Genomic DNA, 17,564 nt, shown 5'->3' on the forward strand with positions numbered 1-17,564 from the left:
TGCTGTAAAAAAGCTTTTTATTTTGATGTAGTACCATTTGTTAATTTTCTCTTTAGCTTCCATTGCCCTAGGGGCAGTGTCAGTGAAGAAGTTCTTTTGGCATATGTCTGAGATTTTTTTGCCTGTTGATTCCTCTAGTATTTTTATGGTTTCCCGTCTTATGTTTAAGTCCTGTATCCATTTTGAGTTGATTTTTGTGTATGGTGTAAGTTGGTGATCTAGTTTCATTTTTTTGCATGTATCTGTCCAATTTTCCCAACACCATTTATTGAAGAGACTGTCTTGACTCCATTGTATGTTCGTGCCTCTTTGCCAAATATTAATTGAGCATAGTGGTTTGGGTCGATCTCTGGATTCTCTATTCTGTTCCACTGATCTATATATCTGTTCTTGTGCCAGTACCAGGCTGTTTTGAGAACAGTGGCTTTGTAATACAGCTTGAGGTCTGGTATTGAGATCCCTCCTACTTTATTCTTCTTTCTCAGGATTGCTGTGGCTATTCGGGGTCTTTTTTTATTCCAGATGAATTTTTGGAGAGTTCTTTCTAGGTCTGTGAAATATGCTGTTGGTATTTTGATGGGGAGTGCATTGAATCTGTAGATTGCTTTGGGTAGAATGGAGAGATTTCAGCAGCAGTAGAGGCTGCCTGGTCAGGGGGTGCTGGTCTGTCAGTCCCCAACAGTCCCTTGGAGTATAGCTGTCCCTCACTCACAAATACTGACACTCTCCACACGTCCACGCACTCTCCTTTCGTTCTCTCACTCACACACTATCTTGCAGCCTGCTGTCCCATTGGCAGCCATCTTGGATCTCTCTGGTCTTATTTTCTTACCCATTCAGCTATCCTATGTCTTTTGCATGGAACACTTAATCCATTTATATTTAAAGTGATTATTGATAGGTACATAGTTATTGTCATTTTATTACTTACTAGAGGCCCGATGCACGAAATTTGTGCAAGGGGCTCAGCCCTCACAACTGTGGTGGCTGCCTCAGCCATCGCAGCCCTGGCTTCATCCGGAAGTTCATCCAGCCTAATTAGCATATTACGCTATTATTATTATAGATTATTTTAGATGTTTATGTTCTTTTCCTCTCCTTTTCCTTAAAGAAGTCCCTTTAGCATTTCTTGTAATACTGGGTGTTTTCTGCCACTTTGTCTTCCAAATCACTGATTCAATCCTCTGCTTCATTTAATCTGTTGACTCCTTCTAGTGTATTCTTTTATTTTTAATATATTTTATTGATTTTTTACAGAGAGAAAGGGAGAGGGGTAGAGAGTCAGAAACACCGATGAGAGAGAAAAATTGATCAGCTGCCTCCTGCACACCCCCTACTGGGGATGTGCCTGCAACCAAGGTACATGCCCTTGACCAGAATCAAACCTGGGACCCTTCAGTTTGCAGGCTGACACTCCATCCACTAAGCCCATGGTCGGCAAACTGCGGATCGCGAGCCACATGTGGCTCTTTGGCCCCTTGAGTGTGGCTCTTCCACAAAATACCACGGCCCGGGCGAGTCTATTTGGAAGAAGTGGCGTTAGAAGAAGTTTAAGTTTAAAAATTTGGCTCTCAAAAGAAATTTCAATCATTGTACTGTTGATATTTGGCTCTGTTGACTAATGAGTTTGTCGACCACTGCACTAAGCCAAACAGGTTAGGGCAGTGTATTCTTTTTTAAAAAATATGTTTTATTTATTTTTTCAATTACAGTTTATATTCACTATTAGTTTCAGATGTGCAGTAAAGTGGTTAGAAAATCATGTACTTTACAGAGTGGTTCCCCTGATGCTTCAAGTACCCACCTGGCCCCATAAAACATACATAGTTATCACAGTATAGTGTGTTCTTTGTTATCATATTCTTCATTTCTGACTACTTCATTTTTATGTTATTTCTATGTTCTTTTTTTTAATGCTTACTATATCTTTATTGAAGTTCTCACTAAGTTTCTTGAGAATCTTTATAACCAGTGTTTCGAATTCTGTATATGGTGGATTGCTTGGCTCCATTCCATTTAGTTCTTTTTCTGGACTTTTCTCCTGGTCTTTCATTTGGAACATGTTTCTTTTTCTTTTTTTTAATATGCTTTTATTGATTTTGAAAGAGAGAGAGGAAGGGAGAGGGATATAGAGATAGAAACATCGATGAGAGAGAAACACCATCAATCGGCTGCCTCCTGCACGCTCCCTCCTGGGAATTGAGCCTGCAACCCCAGCATGTGCCCTTGGTTAATGGGTCGACACTCAACCACTGAACCACACTAGCTGGGCTGGGACATGTTTCTTTGTCTCTCACCTTGGCTGCCTCTCTCTGTTTGTTTCTATGTATTAGTTAGATCTGCTACATCTCCCAGTCTTGGCAGGGTGGCCCAATAGAGTAGGTTTTCTGTGGGGCCCAGTGGCACAGTCTTCCTGATCACCTGAGCTGGGTGCTCCAGTAGTGTCCCTTGTATGGGTTGTGTGTGCCCTCCTGTTATAGTTGAGCCTTGATTGCTGTTGGCATGTCAGTGGGTGGGGTTGCGGCTGACTGGCTGTAAGTTTTGGCCACAACCACCCCATACAAGCTCCTGGGGGGCGGGGGGGGGGGGCTGATTCCACAGAACAGGGCTCACCCCAGTGGGCTCTGATGTCTGCTGAAAGCACCCTTCTGGTGTGCCACTTGTGTAGCTAATTGGGTAATGCTCTGTTGTTGTCTGAAGCCAGCATTGAATGTGGCCTCTGTTTCTGGGGCCTCTTGGAAGGGGCTCTGGTGCTGGCCAAATTCAGCTTATGACAGCCTTGGCACTACCTCGTAGGGGCTACAAAGTGCTGGGCCCGGAGATGTGTGAAAGAGGCCATGCTGTGAACTGAGGCTGGCTACCACCAGTACGGGCCTCAGGCCACTCATCAAATGAGCTTGCTGAGGTCTGCTGCCACCTGCCGGCTGCCTAGAAGGCTCAGCTACTGCAAGTTTGGTGGTGAGGCAGGGTCTCAGGGAGTCACCAGGGTGGGGCGAATGGTGTTCACCAGGTTCAGCAGGTCCAGATTTGGTTGTGTGGGAGAAGAGCTCAGCACAAGGCAATGGTGGCTGTCCCTCCAGCCCTTGCCCTGAAGCCATACAGCTCAGTTTTCCCTGTATGTATCTGGTGTCGCCCCTCCTCCAGCCGCTATCTCTCCCTGGAATCCAGGGTGAGTGCCTGTGAGAGTTAGCCTGTGTGAGGGCCTTTTAAGAGGACACCTGGGTTTCCAGCAGCCTTCCATCTCATCCAGGAGAATCCCCACTGATTTTCACAGCAAAATGTTGTGGGGCTCCTCTTCCTGGCATTGTTTCTCCGGGATGGGGAGCCAGGTGTGGGGCTGGAACCCCATGTTTCTCAGGGGGAGACCTCTGCCACTGAACTATCCCTCCTAATTCTCAACTGCCACACCTGGGAATGAGGCCAGCCTGGTTAATGTCTCCACCCACTCCTGTCCATCTCAAAGTGGCTGCTTCTTTATATACTTAGTTATAGGACTTCTGTTCAGCTAGTCTTCAGATGGTTCTCTAGGTTGATTGTTCTATAATTTACTTGTAATTAGGATGCGGTAATGGGAGGAGGCAAGCACAGAGTTTATCTACATTGTCATCTTGACCAGAACTCTTCCCCTTACCTCACTCTTGAATCAGTTTCACCCATGATCCCAAGCCCCTTATTCAGGGTGACTTGTGATTATTTTTACTCTATCAAGTCTCTTTCTTGTCTGTAAGCCATCAGGGAGTTGGGTATTTTGGAGTAGGAGCTCAACCATTCTCCAGCTTGGCACCAATCCTAATAAGTTAATTCTTTTCACCACTGTAAACTCCTGCTTGTACATTTTTTTCCATTTGTGCACACAGGCAACCGAACTCTGGTTCAGCTCCATGACAAAAGCTCAAGTCTGTCTCCCCTAACAAAGTCTGGAGACAAGTTTTAGGAGGTGAGGACTAGAAGAAGTTATTCATAAATTCTAATTTAGGAGGATCTGATTGTGTGATTCTGAACTTAGTCAATTGAAGTAAGGTGTGGGAAGAGCAACATAAAGTACAAAGGAATTCCAAGTTGGCAGAGTTTGATTGGTTGAAGTCATGCATTCCTAGTGGTGTTTGGTTTTCTTTCCAACTGGGCACCAGTTTCAGGCACCCCTCACTTTGAAAATGGGTCTAAGAATTTTAGTTCCATGGAAGTGTAAGTTTTGGTTTCATCAAGGTCTTGAGGTCACATTGGAGTCACTTAATTGCTAACTGCATTGGCTAGACCATTTTCAGCTGATGTTAGCCAGTTACGGTTGATGCTGCAGAGGGGATGGAGCACAGCCTCTGCTGTGTTCTGCAAGAACTTCAAAAAACTTCCAGTGTCACCAAGGAAAAGAAACATGATTAGGGTCTGGTGGGTGTCCGGTTTCAATTTCTAATTATTGGAGACTGAATTTGTATTTTTAACAGTGACCATTCATTTTTCCAATTCTTCTATTGAAGTTTTTTAATTTATTTTAATTTTTTTTTTAGTTTATTTTTAATGTATTTTTTATTGTTGACAGTATTACAGATATCTCTCATTTCCCCCCTTTGTCCCCTTCCTCCCAGCCCCTACACATCCTCCCAGGTCTTCACTACCCTATAGCTCATGTTCATGGGCTATGCATATCTATAATAATAAAAGCGTAATATGCTAATTAGACCGGACAGCCAAACGACCTTCCGGACATCCTTCTGGACGAAGCTGCGGCGGCAGGGGCAGAGGAAGTGGTGGTTAGGGGCAATCAGGCAGGCAGGCCAGTCGTTTGGGATAATCAGGCAGGCAGGCAGAGTGGTTAGGGGCGATCAGGCAGGCAGGCAGAGTGGTTAGGGGTGATGAGGCAGGCAGGCAGGCAGGCAAGCAGTTAGGGACGATGAGGCAGGCAGGCAGAGTGGTTAGGGGCCATTAGGCAGGCAGGCGAGTGGTTAGGGGCCATCAGGCAGGCTGGCAGAGGTGGTTAGGGGCGATCAGGCAGACAGGCAAGTGGTTAGGGGCCATCAGGCAGGCAGGTGAGTGGTTAGGGGTGATGAGACAGGCAGTCAGGCAGGCCAGGGGTTAGGAGCCAGCAGTCCCGGATTGCGAGAGGGTGCAAGCCAGGCTGAGGGACCCCCCACCCCGCCTATGCAAGAATTTCATGCACCTGGCCTCTCATAAGTATATAAGTTCTTGGGTTTATCTCTTCTAGTCCCCCAAACCCCACATCAAGGTATGTCAGTCTGTTCCATGCTTCCATGTTTCAGGTCTTATTTTGTTGGTCAATTCATTTTTTAAAATATATTTTTATTGATTTCAGTGAGAGGAAGGAAGAGGGGGAGAGAGAGGAACATCAGTGATGAGAGAGAATCACTGATTGGCTGCCTCCCACATGCCCCACACTTGGGATCAAGCCCGCAACCCGAGCATGTGCCCTGACCAGGAATCAAACCGTGATCAATGCTTGACCCTTGAGCCATGCTGGCTGGGAAAGTCAATTAATTTTGTTCATTCGATTCCACAAATAACTGAGATCATGTGATATTTGTCTTTCGCAGATTGTCTTATTTCACTCAGCATAATATATTCCAGATCCATTGATGCTATCACAAAGGATAAAAGATCCCTCTTTTTATAGCTGCATAGTATTCCATTGAATAATGTCCCACAGCTTTTTTATTCATTCATCTACTGATGGGCACTTGGGCTGTTTCCAAATATTAGCTATTGTAAATAATGCTGCTATGAACATAGTGTGCATATATTCATTCTGATTGGTGTTTTGGGATTTTTATGATAGACTAGAGGTCTGATGCACGAAAATTCATGCAAGAGTAGGCCTTCCCTTCCCTGGCTGCCGGCACTGGCTTCCCTCCGGCACCCAGGACCCGGGCTGCTTCCCTCCTCCAGCTGCCGGCAGGCACCTGGGATCGTGGCTGCTTCCCTCTGGCCACCCACAGGCACCCTGGACCCAGGCTGGCTTCCCTCTGGCCCCGGCTTTGTCAGAAGGATATCCAGTCTAATTAGCATATTACCCTTTTATTATTATAGATTTCCAGAAGAGGGATCGCTGGGTTAAATGGACGTTCCATTTTTAATTTTTTGAGGAAACTCCATACTGTTTTCCATAGTGGCTGTACCAATATGCATTCTCACCAGCAGTAAACTAGTATTCCCTTTTCTCCACATCCAACACTTGTTGTTAGCCATTCTAATAAGTCTGAGGTGATAACTCATTGTGATTTTTAATTTGCATTTCTCTAATGATTAGTGACTTTGAGCAATTTTTTTCATATGTCTTTTGGCCATTTGTATGTTCTCTTTGGAGAAATGTCTATTATAAAAATCCCCAAACACCAATCAGAATGAATATATGCACACTATGTTCAAACACCAATCAGAATGAATATATGCACACTGTGTTCATGCCCATTTAATTGGATTGTCTTCCTTTTGTTGAGTTGTATGAGCACTTTATATATTTTGGATACTAACCCCCCATCAGATGTATCATTGGCAAATATGTTCTCCTCTACAGTGGGTTCCCTTTTCATTTTGATGATGGTTTCTTTTGCTGTGCAGAAGCTTTTTATTTTGATGTAGTCCCATTTGTTTATTTTCTCCTTATTTTCCTTTGCCCTAGGACAGTGATGGCGAACCTATGACACGCGTGTCAGCAATGACACGCGTAGCCATTTCTGATGACACGCGGCCGCTGAGGTGGCCGCATGCCGAGGATGAAACATTTGCTGCTCCTGAGGATGAAACATTTGCGAAATAATGTTTTTTCCTCAAAGTGACACACTACCCAAGTTATGCTCAGTTTTTTGGCAAAGTTTGACACACCGAGCTCAAAAGGTTGCCCATCACTGCCCTAGGAGATGTATCTGTAAACATTGCTACGTGAGATGTCTGAGATTTAACTGCCTATGTTCTATAAGGTTTATATGTTTTCATGCCTTACACTTAAGTCTTTTATCCATCTTGAGTTTATTCTTGTGTACTGTGTAAATTGGTGGTCTAGTTTCATCTTTTTGCATGTGTCTATCTAGTTTTCCCTGCTCCATTTGTTGAAGAGTCTATCTTTACTCCATTGTATGTCCTTGCTTCGTTGTCAAACATTGACTGTAATTATGTGGGTCCATTTCTGGGGTCTCTGTTCTGATCCATTTGTCTACATGCCTGTTCTTGTACTAGTACCAGGCTGTTTTGGTTATAATGGCCTTGTAGAATATAGTTTGATATCCAGTGTTGTGATCCCTCCTACTTCATTCTTCATTCTAAAGATTGCTGCAGCTATTTGGGGTCTTTTATGGTCCCATATAAATTTTTGGAGTATTTTTTCTAGTGCTATGAAGTATGCCATAGGAATTTTAATAGGGATTGTGCTGAATCTATAGATTGCTTTTGATAGTATAGACATTTTAATGATGTCAATTCTTCCAATCCATGAACATGGTATATGCTTCCATTTGTTTGTGTCTTCCTCTATTTACTTTTCCAATGTCCTATAGGTTACCAAGTACAAGGCTTTTACCTGCTTGGTTAAGTTTATTCCTAGGTATCTTTTTTGTTGTTGTTGCAATGGTAAATGGGATTGCTTTTTTAGTTTCTCTTTCTGAGAATTCAGTATTGATGTATAAAAAATGTCACTGATTTTCAATGTTGATTTTGTATCCTGCTTGCTTGCCAAATTCATTTATTAGGTCTAGTAGTTTCCTGGTGTAGTCTTTAAGGTTTTCTATGTACAATATCATGTCATCTGCAAATAATGACAGTTTTATTCCTCCTTTCCAATTTGGGTGCCTTTTATCTCTTCTTGTCTGATTGCTGTGGCTAAAACTTATAGTACTATGTTGAATAAGAGTGGTGAAAGCTTACATCCTTTTCTTGTTCCTGTTCTTAAGGAAAACACTTTTAGTTTTTGCCCACTTAGTACTATGTTGGCTGTAAGTTTGTCATATGGCCTTTATAATGTTGAGGTATGATCCCTCTATTGCCACTTTACTGATAGTTTTTATATAAAACAAAAGGGGGGCATTGCTGAAGATTAAAAATGGCGACAGGGTAAGTGGATGCTACATGGACATGCTCCCAGGACCAAACTGGAATTACAACTAAAATTTTCTGAATAATCAACAGAAGACTAGCTGGAGAGAACCCTGATAACTGAGGACTTAAAGTGGAGACCGCATAGAAACTGTCTGCACCCAGCATCTGCCATGAGTCCTGTCCTCGTGTGGGAACCCTGTCCAAAGTACGCCAGATGTTCAAGGCCAAATGGAATGTAGGGGCCCTGTCCAGAGTACATCGGATGCTCAAGGCAGAGTTACCAAGGCCAAGTTGTCATACACCGGTGCAAAAGCAAGGACACAATGATTGTACTGTATGCAATGTACAGGCGTGCTTTTCTGTAATGAAGAATTGATGTCACTATTTTGGCAAGAAGACTCTTTTGTCTCAGTTGATATAAAGATGTGTTACTGACCAAGCCAGTAAAGGCTGCCTGGTTGGACTAAAAAAAAAAAAAAAGAGGGGACGGGGGTGCTGAATTTTGTCAAATGCTTTTTCTGCATCTATTGATATGATCATGCAGTTTTTATCTTTCAATTTATTTATGTGATGTATCACATTTATTGATTTGCAAATATTGTACCAGCCTTGCATCCCTGGAATAAATCCTACTTGATCATGGTGTATGATCTTTTTAATATATTGCCGGATCCAATTTGCTAATATTTTGTTGAGGATTTTAGTATCTATGTTCATTAGGGATATTGGCCTGTAATTCTCTCTCTCTTTTTTTTTTTTAAATTACTTTATTGATTAAGGTATCACATATTTGTCCTCAACCCCCTCCCCCCGTTCCCTTCCCAATCCCCCCCACACGCAAGCCCCCCTCCCCCTGTTGTCTGTGATCATTGGTTAGGCTCATATGCAAGCACACAAGTCCTTTGGTTGATCTATCTCCCTTGTCCCCACCCTCCCCTACTTTCCCTCTGAGGTCTGACAGTCTGATGGATGCTGTTCTTGTTCTTCAGTCTATGTTGTTCATCTTTTCCCCTAGATGAGTGAGCTCATGTGATACTAGGAATACACTTATAGGAACTGAAAATGAGACAAGCAATAAAGGTTATGCTGAGAGGCAAATGAATCAGTCTGTGGTGGGTTTCTTTCTGGGCCAACAGTTCTTTAGAGTCCCGGTTTCTATGTCCAACAGTTGTTAATGTGTTCATAACAGCAATGATATTTCAGTTCTGGATGGTGGACAAATGGTGGTATTGCAGGTCTGACCCTCTCTGGTTTGGTCCTGGGCAATCTGCAGTGACGCATATCTGCTGACTGCTAGTATGGCAAGGCATCGTCAGCGTCTTCCATCTCTGGACTGTTTCTCTTCTGACTTCATGGCTGGAGCACTCCTGTCAATTCCTCTCTATTGCAGGAATCCACATGTCTCGGAGTTGTTTTCTTTTTCCAGGAGATCTCTGCCCTTCCCAGCTGCAAACTGTCTCACCAGCCACTTCTCCTTCGCCAATTCGGGCTGGATTCCTCTCGTTTCAGCTGTTCCCTCTATTTCCTCCTGCGGGTGCGGGGCCGCGCAGACTGCTCACTCCCTTCCCGCCGCCATGTTCCTTATTCAAAGTTACAATTTTTTTAAAATAATTTTTTGTTGTTGAAAGTGTTACCTATATCTCCTTTTTTCCCCATTGACCTATAATTCTCTTTCTTTGCAGTGTCTTTATCTAGTTTTGGAGTTAGGATAATCCTGGCCTCATAAAAAGAGCTTTGAAGTGTTCCTTCCTCTTGAATTGTTTTGGAAAATTTTGAAGAAGATATGTGTTAGTTCTTCTTTGAATGTTTGGTAAAATACACCTGTAAATCCATTGGTCCAGGACTTTTGTTTGCTGTAAGTTTTTTTTTTTTAATATGTTTTATTGATTTTTACAGGGAGGAAGGGAGAGGGATAGAGAGCTAGAAACGTCGATGAGAGAGAAACATCGACCAGCTGCCTCCTGCACACCCCCCACTGGGGATGTGCCCGCAACCAATATATGCCCTTAACCGGAATCGAACCCGGGACCTTCCAGTCCGCAGGCCGACGCTCTATCCACTGAGCCAAACCGGTTTCGGCTTGTTTGCTGTAAGTTTTTAAATTACTGCTTCAATTTCATCAGTTGTTATGTACCTAACTCAGGTTTTCTGATGCTTCCTGATTGAATTTTGGAAGATTGTATGTTTCTAGGAATTTGTCCATTTCTTTCAGTTGTCCAGTTTGTTGGCATATAGTTGTTCATAGTATTTGCTTACAATCTTTCGCATTTCACTGATGTCTGTTGTTTCATTTCTGATTTTATTTATTTGGGTCCTCTCTCCTTGTTTCTTTCTTTCTTTTTTTTTTTTTTTCTTTTACAGAGAGGAAGAGAGAGGGATAGAGAGTTAGAAACATCGATGAGAGAGAAACATCGATCAGCTGTCTCCTGCACACCCCCTACTGGGGATGTGCCGGCAACCAAGGTACATGCCCCCCACCGGAATCGAACCTGGGACGCTTGAGTCCACAGGCTGACGCTCTATCCACTGAGCCAAACCGGTTTCGGCTCCATTGATTTTTAGGGAGAGTGGAAGAGAGAGGGGAGGACAGAGAGAAACATCAGTGTGAAAGGGACACATCAATTGGTTGCCTCCTGCACGAGCCTGGACCTGGGCCCAGCTGGGGAGAAGCCTGCAACCGAAGTATGTGCCCTCGACCGGAATCGAACCCGGGACCCTTTGGTCCGCAGGCCGATGCTCTATCCACTGAGCCAAACCGGCTAGGGCTCTCCTTGTTTCTTGATGAATCTGGCTAGGGGTTCATCAATCTTGTTTATCTTTTCAAAGAACCAGCTCTTGGATGTATTGATCTTTTGTAGTATTTTTTCAGTGTCTATGTCACTTATTTCCACTCTGATCTTTATTTCCTTCCTTCTACTCCTCTTGCTATTCTCTTTCTAGTTCATTAAGTTGTAGGGTTAGTTTATTAGAATTTTTTCTTGTTTCTTGGGGTAGGCCTTTAGTGCTATGAACTTCCCTCTCAAGACTGCTTTCACCATGTCTCATAGGTTTTGGGTGGTTGTATATTCATTTTCATTTGTCTCCAGGAAGCTTCTAATTTCTTGTTTGATCTCATTGGTAACTCATTCATTGTTTAATAACATGCTATTTAGCCTCCATGTATTTGAGTGTATTTGAGATTTTTTTATTGTAGTTGATTTCTAACTTCATGCCATTATGATCTGAGAAGATGCTTGGTATTATATCAATCTTCTTGAATTTGTTTAGACTTGTTTTGTGCCCTAACTTGTGGTCTGTCTTTGAGAATGTTCCATGTGTACTTGAGAAGAGTGTATATTCTGTTGCTTTGGGGTGAAATGTTCTGTAAATATCAGTTAGCTCCATTGATCTAGTGTGTAATTTAAGGCCTCTGTTTTCTTGTTAATTTTTTGTCTGGAAGATCTATCCAGTGATGTCAGTGGGATGTTAAAGTCTCCTACTATGACTGTATTGCTGTCAATCTCTCCAATAAAGCCCATCAAGAGTTTTTTATGTACTTGGTGCTCCTATATTGGGCGCATACAAGTTTACAAGGGTTATATTTTCTTGTTGAATCATTTCCTTTAGTATTATGAAGTGGCCTTCTTTCTTTTGTTATAGCCTTTGTTTTGAAGTCTTTTTTTGTCTGATATAAGTATTGCTACCCCAACTTTTTTTTCCTTTCCATTTGCATGGAACACATTTTTCCATCCCTTCATTCTCAATCTGTGTATGTCTTTTGTTCTGAGGTGGGTCTCTTGTAGACAGCATATATTTGGGTCATGTTTTCTTATCCATTTAGTCACCCTATATCTTTTAACTAGAGCATTTAATCTATTTACATTTAAGGTTATTATTGATAGGTATTTATTTATTGCCTTTTTTATTTTATTTATGTCTATGATCTTCTCTCTCTCCTTTTCTTCTTCCTCTTAAAACAGTCCCTTTAACATTTCTTGCATTGCTGGTTTGGTGGTAATGTACTCCTTTAACCTTTTCTATCTGGGAAGATTTTTATTTCACCGTCAATTTAAAATGATAGCCTTGCTGGATTCAGTAGTCTTGGATTTAGGCCCTTGCTTTTCATTACTTTCAGTACTTCATGCCACTCCCTTCTGGCCTGAAGTGTTTCAATTGAGAAGTCAGCTGATATTCTAATGGGGTCTCCTTTGTAGGTAATTTTCTGTCTCCCACTTGCTGCCCTTAAGATTCTTTCTTTGTCTTTAATGTTTGCCATTTTAATTATGATGTGTCTAGGTGTGGGTCTCTTTGAGTTCATCTTGATTGGGACTCTCTGTGCCTCCTGAACTTGTGTGACTTTTTTTTTTCACCAGATTGGCAAAGTTTTCTGTCATTATTTCTTTAAACAGATTCTCTGTTCCTTGCTCACCCTCTTCCCCTTCTGGTATTCCTATAATGTGGATGTGTCTTGTTTCATATTGTCTCAGAGCTCCCTTAAGCTATCTTCCTGCTTTTTAATTCTTTTTTCTACTTGCTGTTCTAATTGGCTATTTATTTCTACCTCATCTTCCAAATTGCTGATTCAATCATCTGCTTCATCCAGTCTACTTTTAATACCTTCCAGTGTGTTCTTTTTTAAATTTTTATAAAAATATTTTTATTGATTTCAGAGAGGAAGGAAGAGGGAGAGAGAGATAGAAACATCAATGATGAGAGAGAATCATTGATTGGCTGCCTCCTGCATTCCCCACACTGGGGATCGAGCCCACAACCTGGGCATGTGCCTTTGGCCAGAATCAAACCTGGGACCCTTCAGTCCGCAGGCCAATGCTCTATCCACTGAGCAAAACCGGCCAGGACATTCCAGTGTGTTCTTGATGTCAGATATATCATTCTTCATTTCTGTCTGGTTCTTATTCATGGTCTCTATTTCCCTTTTCATGATGTTGTAATTTGTACTAAGTTCCTTAAGCATCTTTATAACCATTGCTTTTAACTCTATGTCTGATATGTTGCTTGCCTCCATTTCTTTTATTTCTTCTTCTGGAGATTCCTTCTGTTATCTAATTAGTGGGTTGTTTTTTTGTCTCCCCATTTTATCTGTCTCTATGTATTAGATAGAACTGTTATGCCTCCCAGTCTTTGTGGGATGGCCTATGTAGAAGGTGTATTGAGGGATCCAGTGGTGCAGTCTCTTTGTTCACCTGAGTTGGATGCTCTAGGAATGCCCCTTGTGTTATTTGGGCTCTCCTGTTGCAATTTGGACTTGATTGTTGATTTCTGGTTTGTGGGAGGGACCCTCCATCTTACTTGCTGCCAATGAGGTTCAACCCCCATGTCATCGTGCCAGCTATTATACAGGTTCCTAGGGTCTGCTATTTGTGGGGCTTACTGTATTTTTCTCTGAATCTGAGAAAAATTCAGTAAGCCCCACAAATAGCCGACCCAAAGCACCTGTATAACAGGTGTGTCTCCTGGGAGTTTCTCTAGTGAAGGTGAATATGAGTCACTCTCTCTTTCTGGCCCTGGGCAACCTGATTGAAGTCCAAGAGGTTGAAGCCCCTAGTCTTCCAGTGGTCGGGAACTCCTTAGCCCAGAGGCTGGGTCTGCCTTGAGTCATGCCTTGATTGTCCTTGTTTGAGCTGTACTCCCTTCCCCCATGGAGCTTGTCCTGCAGGTGTCAGCTGCATGTGTCAGCTGCAGGTGCTTGGGTTCTGCTGGCTTTTGCCTCACTGCACCATCTGGGGCAGTACCTGCAGCAGGGACCAAAACACTGTTTCCTACTAATTAGATCAGGCAAATACTCAAAGCCTCCAGAGACCCGCCTCTGCCTGTAGACTGATTGGATTCAGTCTTGAATTGCTTCAAGTAATTGTCCACAGGTGAGGTGAGAGGTTTTCCAACAGGGTGGGGCAATTGCTTCTGCCTGGAGGCTAATTGTTATTCTCAGTCTCTTAATGGCCCTCAGAAACTCCACAGGGTGGGGCAAGGGATTTTCCAATAGGGTGGGGCAACTGTCTTCCCCTCAGGCAAAAACAGCCTGGATAGCAGACCTTTGCCCGAGAAAGATGACCGCTGCAGCATGAGGGAATGACTCAACACAGGAAACTGGGGTGTCTGCCTTCCAAGCTCTAACCCCAGAGCCCCCAACCCTGGCTTATGCTTACACAGCTCCAGTCCATTCTGCCCTCCCTCTGCTGGAGCCCAAGGTGAGTGGCTGCACTCAAAATTTTGTGCTTTGGCCCTTTAAGAGGGTGCCTGCATTTCTGTCTCTCTCTGGCAGACAGCAACCCTACTGCTTTTCACAGCCAGTGTTATGTGGGCACCTTTCTCAGTTCTGTCGCTCTCTGCTGGTTGACCCAGCTTGGAGATTAGACCCCAGAGTTCTCAGTTGCAACTCCCCACAGCTGAGATACATCTCCAGAACTTCAGGTGCTGTCTGTGGAAGCCCTTTCACACCTCTGCACTTCCTACCAGTCTCTATGCGGTCTCCACTTTTCATCCTTGGTTATCAGGGTTCTCTCCATCTAGTCTTCAATTGATTATTCAGGGTGGGTTTCTTTGCATTTTACTTGTAATTCCAGTTTGATCCTGGGAGCATGTCTATGTCGAATCCACTTACTCTGCTGCCATTTTTAATCCATTCCTTCTACTGAATTTTTAAGTTAGGAATTTTTTTTAAAAAACTTCTAGAGTACTTTTAAGTTCCAGGAACACTTGAGTGTTCTAATTACATCCACTAGAGTTTTCATTGTATATTTTTAATGAAGTTTTCTTCAATTACATCTCTGAGTTCTTCACTCTGCAGTAGCCTCCTATTCTATTTCCTCTGTTCCTTCTCCTTTAAGCAACTGTAGGGCTTTAAAATAATATAAACAAAGTCACTTTAAAATGAAACTAGAGCTGCTATGCCACAGGAACTGCCTTGTCTTATGCCTCAAACCTTTGAAATGTTAAAACAGGCAAAATTACCTTTGAACTGGGCCTAAAGCCACAAGGTGTCCCAAACTCAACAACAATAACAAGATAGCAGATATTATGACTACTGACCTGATGACAATTGGACTGGTAATTAAAAACATTCTCTAGAATTAACATCACCATTGTGTTATTTGCACCAATAGAAATGCCTTCCTTCTATTGATGTCATTGATCCCTTTCCCTTTCTTATAAGTACTCATTGCTTTTGTCTCCTAATCAGAATACTATTTGGGCTTTTGCATGAATCAGTGCATCCCAAATAGCTATTCTTATTGATCTCCAATAAATGCTTGTTGCCTCTCACTTTGAAAGGCCTTTTATTTTTAGGTGAGCAGGGTTCAGAACAAGTCACCCCAAGATGTGTCTCTGTGGTATGCAGATTATTTTGGGCTAAAAGCCACCAAGACCTTGTAGGCTCCAGAGAAACTTTTGCCCCCTTCCCCAACTATCTAGAGCAGTGGTTCTCAACCTTTCTAATGCCGCGACCCTTTAATACAGTTCCTCAGGTTGTGGTGACCCCCAACCATAAAATTATTTTCGTTGCTACTTTATAACTGTAATTTTGCTACTGTTATGAATCGTAATGTAAATATCTGTGTTTTCCGATGGTCTTAGGCGACCCTGCTATCGGTTCTCAACCTGTGGGTCACAACCCACAGGTTGAGAATCGCTGCTGTAGAGCCTAAGACCATCGGAAAACACAGATATTTACATTACGATTCATAACAGTAGCAAAATTACAGTTATGAAGTCACAACCCACAGGTTGAGAATCGCTGCTGTAGAGCCCAAGACCATCGGAAAACACAGATATTTACATTATGATTCATAACAGTAGCAAAATTACAGTTATAAAGTAGCAACAAAAATAATTTTATGGTTGGGGGTCACCACAACCTGAGGAACTGTATTAAAGGGTCGCGGCATTAGAAAGGTTGAGAACCACTGATCTAGAGGAATTTGAATTTATTTGCCCATAGTAAGAGATTATCAGAGATAACCTTTCTTTTTCTATTTTTTAATTTAAAGTTTATTTGTCAATTACAGTTTACATTCAATATTATTTTGTATTAGTTTCAGATGTACAGTATAATGATTAGACAGTCATATAGTTTACAAAGTGTTCTCCCAATATTTCCAGTACCCTCTTGACACCATACATAGTTATTACAATATTATTGACTATATTCCATGCTGTACTTTATACCCCCATGACTATTTTGTAACTACCAATTTGTACTTTTTAATCCCTTCACTTTTTAAAGATATGTTTTGATTTCAGAGAAAGGAAGGGAGAAGGAGAGAGAGCTAGAAACACCAATGATGAGAATCATTGATTACCTGCCTCCTGCATACCTGCTACTGGGGGCTTGAGCCCACAACCAAAGCATTTGTCCTAACTGGGAATTGAACTGTGTCCTGGTTTATGGGTCTATGCTCAACCACTGAGCCACGTCAGCCAGGCCCTTCACCTTTTTCATTTAGTCCCCTAACCTCCTTCACCTCTGCAACCATCAGTCTTCAGAGATAACTTTTCTTGACCTATCTACATGGCAGGGCAAACTACTAATTACTGAACATGTGCCCTCCCTGCAATGAACTTCTGAAGCCACAAGGTGTCTTACCTCGTTTCTAGCTCAGAATGTCATATGTACCTCATTTTCCCTTTCTGCTTATGAATCTCTTGTGTATGCGAGGTACATGGGGTTCCTGTGTGCACAATATTAAATTCTATTTTTGCTTGTCATTCTGTCTCACGTTGATTTGATTATCCAACCAGCCAAAAGAACCAGAGGAGAGAAGGGGGAATTTTTCCCTTTCTACATACTACTATTCCCTTAAGTGCCTGATGATTACATTTGCCTTTATATATCAGTGTATGTGGGATTCCCTCAACACCCATGAAGGGCAGACTATTAGGATCTCACATGGAATGGATTGACAGGTGTAGTTCTCATAAAAGACATTTTACAAAGCCCTGTGCAAATGAATATGAAAACTTGATTGAAATGAGTGTTTGAAGAATATGAACATTCAAATTAACCCCATAAAATAAATTTTAAAACCTAAAATTTAGTACATTATCAAAGAGGAACAAACAAACACTTCAGGACCAAATAATTTCACAAGTGAATTCTTTAAAACTTTGACAGAAAAAATAATTATTTTACCACCTAAACATTTCCAGAGCACAAAGAAAGTTTCTAAATTCTTTTTATGAAGTCAGAAAAAATGATTCCAAAACCCAACAAAAATACTATAAGAAAGTATATAGAAGGGGGTCACACAAATATGAATGCATAATCTTATATAAAATATTTGCAAAACCAAATAAAGAGAATATTAAAAGAATGGTATAACACAATCCAAGTGGCATTTATCCAAGACCTGCAAATACAATTCAACATTAGGACATCTGTATTCAAAATTTAACTAATTAATAGGTCAAAAAAGAAAATTCAAATGATCAAAAGAATAGTGAAGACATTTGACACAATTCAACATCCCTAATTTAAAAAAACAACAACCAACAACTTTAGGGATAGATAAATATTTTCTTGACAT

The sequence above is a fragment of the Eptesicus fuscus genome, chromosome 8 (genome assembly GCF_027574615.1).
Source record: "Eptesicus fuscus isolate TK198812 chromosome 8, DD_ASM_mEF_20220401, whole genome shotgun sequence".
Lineage (NCBI taxonomy): Eukaryota > Metazoa > Chordata > Mammalia > Chiroptera > Vespertilionidae > Eptesicus > Eptesicus fuscus.